Source organism: Delphinus delphis, chromosome 20, assembly GCF_949987515.2.
Source record: "Delphinus delphis chromosome 20, mDelDel1.2, whole genome shotgun sequence".
Lineage (NCBI taxonomy): Eukaryota > Metazoa > Chordata > Mammalia > Artiodactyla > Delphinidae > Delphinus > Delphinus delphis.
This window is the reverse complement of record NC_082702.1, coordinates 52,848,324-52,857,031: the sequence shown is the minus strand read 5'-3', so window position 1 is coordinate 52,857,031 and position 8,708 is coordinate 52,848,324.

Here is an 8,708-nt window from a genome sequence, read left to right as displayed (position 1 = left end):
AGCAGTTTTTTTAATTTAGTGTACTGTTCAGGTGCCAGTTCTTTTTTGTTTTTTCAATTTTATTTAAGTATAGTTGATGTACAATATTCTGTTAATTTCTTCTGTACAGGAAAGTGACTCAGTTATGCATATATATATATATTCTTTTTCATATTCTTTTCCATTATGGTTCATCACACGATATTGAATATAGTTCCCTGTGCTATACAGTAGGACGTTGTTGTTTATCCATGCTGCATATAATAGCTTGCATCTGCTAATCCCAAAGTACCATTCCTTCCTTCCCCTCCCCACCTCTCCCTTGGCAACCACAAGTCTGTTCTCTATGTCTGTGAATCTGTTTTTGTTTCATAGATTTGGTGTGCCTTGTATTTTAGATTCTGCATATAAGTTATATTGTATGGTATTTGTTTTTCTCTGTATGACTTAATTCACTTACTTCTAGGTCCATCCATGTTGCTGCAGATGGCATTATTTTATTCTTTTTGATGGCTGAGTAATATTCAATTTTCTGTACGTACCAAATCTTCTTCATCCATTCATCTGTCGATGGACATTTAGGTTATTTCCGTGTTGTAGCTATTGTAAATAGCACTGCTATGAACATAGGGTTGCATGTATTTTTTTGAATTATTGTTTTGTCTGGGTATCTGCCCAGGAGTGGGATTGCTGGGTCCTATGGTAGTTCTGTTTTTAGTTTTTTAAGGAACCTCCATACTGTTCTCCACAGTGGCTGTACCAATTTACATTGCCACCAGCAGTGTAGGAGGGTTCCCTTTTTGCCACACCCTCTCCAGCATTTGTTATTTGTAGACTTTTTAATGACAACCATTTTGACTGATGTGAGGTGGTACCTCATTGTAGTTTTGATTTGCATTTCTCTAATAATTAGTGATGGTGAGCATCTTTTCATGTGCCTACTGGTCATCTGTGTGTCTTTTTTGGAGAAATATCTGTTAAGCTCTTCTGCATATTTTTCAGTTGGGTTTTTTGTTTTTTTGTTGTTGAGTTGTATGAACTGTTTGTATAATTTGGAAATTAAGCCCTTGTCTTCTCCCCTCATTTGCAAATATTTTCTCCCATTCCATATGTTGTCTTTTTCATGGTTCCCTTTGCTATGCAAAAGCCTGTAAGTTTGATTAGGTCCCATTGTTTATTTTTTGTTTTTATTTCTCTTGTCTTGGGAGATGGACCTAAGAAAACATTGGTACACTTTATGTCAGAGAATGTTTTGCTTATGATCTCTTCTAGGAGTTTTATGGTGTCATATCTTACGTGTAAGTCTTTAAGCCATTTTTTGAGCTTATTTTTGTGCATGGTATGAGCGTGTATTCCAAGTTCATTGATTTACATGCAGCTGTCCAACTTTCCTAGCACCACTTGCTGAAGAGACTGTCTTCTTCTCATTTTACATTCTTGCCTCCTCTGTGGAAGAACAATTGAGTGTAGGTGTGTGTGTTTATTTCTGGGCTCTCTGTTCTGTTCCATGGATCCATATGTCTGTTTTTGTGCCGATTACTGTAGCTTCATAGTATTGTCTGGAGTCTGGGAGGGTTATCCCTCCTGCTTTGTTCTACTTCCTCAGGATTGCTTTGGAATTCTGGGTCTTTTATAGTTCCATATAAATTTTAGGATTATTTTTTCTAGTTCTGTGAAAAATGTCATGGGTAATTTGATAGAGATCACATTAAATCTATAGATTACTTTGGATTGTATTGCCATTTAAAAAATACATTTTTTCTAATCCAAGAGCATGGGATATCTTCTCATTTCTTTGAATTCTCGTTAATTTCCTTTATTAACGTTTCGTATGTCTCGGCATATACATCTTTCACGTCGTTGGTGAGGTTTATTCCGTTAAGTATTTTATTGTTTTTTTGATTTTAAAAGGGATTGTTTGTTTACATTCCTTTTCTGATAATTCACTTTTAGTGTAAAGAAATGCAGCCAATTTCTGTATGTTAATCTGTGTCCTTCTACCTTGCTGAATTTGTTTATCAGTTCTAGTAGTATTTGTGTGGAGTCTTTAGGGTTTTCTGTATGTAGTATCATGTCATTTGCATATAATAACAATATGAGCTCTTCCCTACCAATTTGAATAGCTTTTCTTTCTTTTTCTTGTCTGACTGCTGTGGCTAGGACTTCCAATACTACGTTGAAAAGAAGTGGTGAGAGTGGGCATCCTTGTCTTGTTCCAGATATTAGCGGGAAGTCTTTCAGCTTTTAAGTATTATATTGGCTGTAGGTTTGTCATGAAAAGCTTTTATTATGTTGAGATGTGTTCCCTCTATACCCACTTTGGTAAGAGTTTTTATCATGAATGGATGTTGAATTTTGTCAAATACTTTTTCTGCATCTACTGAGGTGATCATGTGGTGTTTGTCCTTTCTTTTGTTGATGTGGTGTAATCACATTGATTGATTTGTGTGTGTTGAACCATCCTGGTGACCCTGGGATGAATCCAACTTGGTCTTGGTGTATGACATTTTTAAGTGTTGTTGGATTCGGTTTGCTAATGTTTGGTTGAGAATTTGGGGAACTACATTCATCAAAGATATTGGCCTGTAATTTTCTTTTTTGGTAGTGTCTTTGGTTTTGGTATCAGGGTGATGGTGGCTTCATAGAATGTCTTTGGGAGTGTTCCTTCCTGTTCATTCTTTAGGAAGAGTTTGAGGAGGATTGGTATAAGTTCTTTGTAAGCAAGCCTGCTTTTACATTTCTACCAAGCAGAGCAGCACTTCCAATATTTAAAAAAGAAATAAAACACTATAGAGCTAAAACCACCTTTTCTTATCTCACTCACTGCCTTCCCTCCAACACAATCATTGTCTTGACTTTTGAATGTTCCTCTCTGTCCATTTGTATACGTTTACCTATCTATCCATATGTCTGTTACAAGCAATATGTAACATTGTTTTGCATGTCGTTTTTTAAATGTGTATAAATGGTATCACTGGGTATGCATGGTTCTGCATTTCGCTTTTCTCAAACTGTATTGTTTAAATGTATCCATGTTGTGTATATGTGCTGAGCTCCATTCCATTTCACCTCCTTATACTATTCCATCTTTCAAATAGCCTGCATTTTCCTGCATGTCCTCCTACTAATTTGTGTTGTTCCATTTTTTTTCCTTTGCTATCTTTGAGTGTATGTAGCTCCCTCCACTCAAATTATAGTTGTGAGATCCATCCATGCTGTTACAGCTCAGTGATTTGTAGTCGCCGTGTTTGCTCCATTGTGTAAAGACACACAGTTTAACAGTTGTGCAGTAGATGGACAGTAGAACTCTTTCAGGTTTTGCCTAGTGTGAATCACAGTACTACAGACAGTCTTGTACATGTCCTTTGGAGGCATAGGTATGCACTTCTAGTAGGTATACAGTTGTCCCTCAGTATCTGTGGGGGACTGGTTTTAGGACCTGCTGTGCTACAATACTCCCAGGATGCTTAAGTCTCATAGTCGGCCCGCCTTATCCGCGGATTCGGCTCCTGAAGAGTCAGCCAGTGTGGACTGGAAACATAGTACATTACCTGAAGTTTTGTTGAATCCACGGATGCGGAACCCGCAGATACTGAGGGCCAACTGTATTTAGGAGTGGAATTGCTGGTCATAGGGTATGCACGTGGTTACCTTCGGTAGAGAGAGTCAAACGTCTTTACAATGTAGTTTGCTACCAATTTACAGAACAACCAGTTGCTCTACATTCTTGCTAGCAATTGATGGTATTGTTAGGCTTTTCAGTTTTTGCCACTCCAGTAAGCAATTAGTGGTATCTTATTGCCTTAATTTGCATTTTCTCTTACAGATAATGAGTAAGCATCTTTTCATTTGCCTATCAGCCATTTGGATGTACTCTTGTGAGGTGCTTATTTATGAAATACACCTTTCCCTAATGAATTATGTTACTGATTTAGAGGGATGGAGTCACATTTTGACTGAGGTTCTTTGTCAGATAGATTGTTACAAATGTCTTCTTCCATCCTGTTGCTTGCCTTTCCATTCTACTAATTATATGTTCTGATAAACAGCAGCTCTGAGCTCTAGCAGAGTCTAATTTTGTCTTCCTTCAGGGGTAGTGCTTTTGGTGTTCTGCTGAAGCAACTGCTCTCTACTCTAAGATTGTGAATGCCTTCTGCAACTGTTACGGTTTTATCTTCTCCATTTTGATTTGTAATCTAACTGGGCTTGATTTTTTTTTTTTTTTTGGCTGCGTTGGGTCTTCATTGCTAAGCGTGGGCTTTCTCCAGTTGCAGCGAGCGGGGGCTACTCTTCATTGTGGTGCCTAGGCTTCTCATTGCGATGGCTTCTCTTGTTGCGGAGCACGGGGTCTAGGCGTGCAGGCTCAGTAGTTGCAGCACGCGGGCTCTAGAGTGCAGGTTCAGTAGTTGTGGTGCACGGGCTTAGTTGCTCTGCGGCATGTGGGATCTTCCTGGAGCAGGGATCGAACCCGTGTCCCCTGCATTGGCAGGCGAATTCTTAACCACTGTGCCACCAGGGAAGCCCTAACTGGGCTTGATTTTTGTGTGGTGTAAGTAGGGGTCAGATTTCGTGTCTATTGGTGATGCTAAAATGAATTTGCTTAATAGATATAAATAAATAAATAAATAAATGGCAAAAACTGTGAGTACTGACTCACAGCCAATGATCAATTGAGTTTCCACTGGACACAATTTGCATGTCTAGGGGCAAGAATCATCTGAATTACTCACAGTGGAAGGTGTAGAATCAGATAATCAGGACAGCTGGTAGCCTAAGCATGTATTGTTCTTTGAATTCTCCTTTGAACCAGTTGTAACATTTTCTTGGTTCCTTTGTTAATAAAGGAGTTAAATAAATTTTTGGACATGTGTTCAATTTTGTATCTTTACGAGAGTTATGATTTTATCTGTTTTTAAAAAATGACCTTTTAGCAGTTCTAATTCCTTTGCTTTTTACTCCTCCCTGTTTACCTTCAAGTGCAAGGGTTTGTCATAGATTGTTCTCAAGTTTTTGGACCAGGGTGACTCGTCCAGTCATCAGTGGATGAGGGCTGGGGATAAAACAGTCGTAAGGTACACAGTGTGGCTTCCTGCCCACGGGACTTGATGACAAGAAAATACAATGGCTGACAGCTCTCCTGTGCCCTATCACTTAGTCGAGAAATACAGGTGTTTTTAGTAACATTATTGCCCCTCTAGCACAGAGCATTCTTCCAAAGACTGACAAATTGCAGAGTGGTCATGTGTTAGTTTTAGAAACTTGGGTTTCTACATAGAGTGAGCTTTTGCTGAAAGTAAGACCAGTAACCTAGAGAAAAGAGTAAAGGATAGAAAAACCGATTGTTTAAAGAGAATTGTAACTGTACCTATCTTGTGACCGACCTATTTCTTGTTTTTAGGAGAACAAAAAAAAGTGAATAGCATTTAAAAACAATAACAACAAAATGCTTCCGGGTAGATTGCTGTATTCAATGAGACCAAATTTTATTTTTTTTTAATGTGACACAGCCGTTAAACTTTCACGTTAACAACAGCGAACATTTGTGTAACTCATTCACACGATCTTCTGTGTACACACAAGCACACACTACATAAAAAATAAATTAAGCTTTAATAACGAAACACATTTACAAATGCATCTTCTTAAAGCCTAGCAAAAAGTAAGAAATATGGACACTTCTGAGACAGGATCACTGTAGAAGCTGGCTCTTCAAGAAGAAAATATTTTGAGAAGGAAAAGCCTGAGGCAAATCACTGAGTATTCTTCAAATGCCAGTTTTGTAATTCTCCATATTTCTTAATCTACTTATTAGCTTTCTGTTGGCAAGAATATAGCTTTTAGGGTTGTCTCCAAAAAGTTAGATGTCACCTAAGTAGAAAGTTCAGCTACATTCCTTCTGAAACTTAAAAGAAGTAGAGCCCCTTTTAGCTGTCCTTATTTCCAAATACGACTCATCCTTAGTGGCCCTAGATCAGCGACTGTAAAATTTTATGTTCAGAGACCTCAGCAGTGAATTTTGAAAACCAGTGTATGCCCTTACACATTTCCAAATTGATGTCTAAAATTTCTCATCCTAAATAGCTGCAAAGGATCGAAGTGCCGGCATGTTGTAGATGCTGCAAAACGGTTACATCCCCTTTAAATTGAGCCAAGAGGCTCTAAGTACAATAGGTGGTAGCCACTACCATCCTTTCAAAAAATTAAACAAGGCAATTTTTTAATGGTAGGAAATGCTACATTTTTCGTTTTTACTCACTGAATTTGTATTTTTATTCTACTTCCCCCTCAAAATTTTAGCCCAATTATTCTTGGCTTTTATGTTGTTTAGTTGCATATCTGTAACAAAATTACATATCCTGTCATCATAAGGCTCTTACATATTTTAAACTTCTTCTGGACTGAGTTTAATAAACAAATAGGGTGCACATTTTAATAAAGTACTAACTAAACACAGTAACATTTCATTGGCCATGTATCACTTAGGGAGCTGAAGAAGGCTTCTCCCTCCAACTATTTCATCTCTGTATAGATTAATATTATCTTTATTAGAATTGTCACGGTACAGTATCACTTCTATTCTCCCTTTTCGATTTTATGTATGGAAATATTGGTGGTCTTTCACAGAGATAGATGGGAACAGAAAGAATTATGTGACAGCAGCGTAGCTGAATTCTTCCAACTCCTTCAGAACTACATGCTAAAGTAAATACTCAGAAATCTTGGGTGTTCCTTCAATTTTGTTGACAGCAAAGAATTGGGAACCACCAGCATTGCAGAAGGATTTGTATTGTATCCTGTTAAAGAGGCTCTCCCTTTCCAAACACCATATTTTGATGTTTACATCTTGAGTCATGCTCTACAGTCAGACTGACTATGGGGAAAGATGTTTTCTTCGGTAAGGAGAGAAAAGGGCATTTTCTCGGGCAGATGAATCTTAGGAAAGAGTACAGTAGGAAGGGGAGGTCTGAAAATTGATCCCCTAAAACTAACTCCCTGGAAAGGTCTGGTAGATTGCTAGGGGTAAGACTGGCCCACTTTAAAAATTATTGGCCTTGGGGGCTTAAGTTTAGTTTTTATTTAACTGTGTCATAAAGCATATAAATTATTAGATTATGTCGCCTTCTTAATTAATAGAGCAGCAGGTCCTCAAATGTATTCCACTGTAACTAGTCCCGTAAGATGTTTGTTGGCAAAAGGGTTCTCAGATCAAATTTGGGAAAGGGATATTCTACACCCCTCTTCACTGTGCACATTAGAATAGCCAAGTTTTACAGTAGAGAAATTAACTTTCTATAACCTAAATTTCACAAACTCAAATGATCTAACCAGCCTCCTCCATTTATATTTCCACGTAATAACGGATGTTCACCATTTCCTTTATCAATTAGAATAAAGACTATTTTACACATAGGCAATCACGGCTTGACTCCATCGATGTTCCTGCTATTTCAGGTTGTTCCTATCAATCACGATTCTCCTTGACCTGAACTGGCTGTGCTCATTACATGGCTGTTAAACCACAATCTCAGCTAGATATTTTATACTTAGGTTATGTGGCATCTGGGCCCCTCACTTTCTCTGTGTCTCAACCTAGAGAATCCTCCCACCACCAAGAACCAGATTAATGTGTTACCCTATTAAGGGGAGAGTGTAGTGCCAAAGCAAATATTCTCTAATGGTGGATTCAAGTCACTGTAGCACGGAGGAGCAGGAGCCGGTTTTAGGGGAGAGGGTTCTTCCCAGCACCATCGAGAGTATAAACCCGCTCATGTGCCTGCTCTGTCTCTGCATGAGTATGGCTCGGTATGGATTCTACGAGATAGCAGCTGAAAAGATGCTTAGCTTCTGCCTTCTGTGCTACCACTTCTTAACTTTTTTTGACACAGTAGCAGAAAATCCATTTTAAGCAGAAAGGGGATCCTGGTCTTACCTTTTGGCTTTAAAATGGAGTGAGGTGGAAGGTTTATGTCTTTTATTCATCCCTAGCTGAAAACAGGTAATGACATCAACACCTGAGCTTGTAGAGGTAATGCTGGAGCCAAAAGGGGCTTGTGGCTGGAGGTGCAATAATTAGGCTCCAGTGGCTTCCTGGCCAACAGCCAATGGGGCACTGGCTACAGAGTCTGAAAATTCCCTCCATGCAGTGTTCAATTCAGTGCCTTTTCCATCTAACCTTTCTTGAATGTTGATTTGAACATTTGCTACCATCGGGAATGTTCTTCCCTCAGTTGCTGGCTGCCAAATAAAATAGCAACTCCAACTCAAGGAATAACTAAGTAATAAGAGCAGCCTGACCAAGGTGAGGCTGTTAGGTATACTCAGGGCTTCATGGAAGATAAAACGCATTTCTTTTAGAAGCACATGGATAGGTTCCATGAGACCGGTAACCATGGCGTTTTTTTTTCTTTCCTTAATTTTTTTAAGACCTGGAACCCCCAGACTTTGGCACAGTGCTTGGTGTATGGAAGTACTTGATAAACTTTGGCACAGTGCTTGGTGTATGGAAGTACTTGATGAACTTGCGTGGAATGGAGGGATGGGGTCTTTTGATGAGACAGAGCATGGCTGCCTTTAAGGTACTCTCCAGCTAATTCGTGCACGCTAAACCCAGGATAATAAGGGGTGGGCGGAGTGGATTTCTAGGACACAGTTCCATCCAAGTAAAGCCACCAGACTGACTGCTGGTTTGTGGCTCCCCAGCAGTCACTTGTTTCCCATAGTTCCCTTTT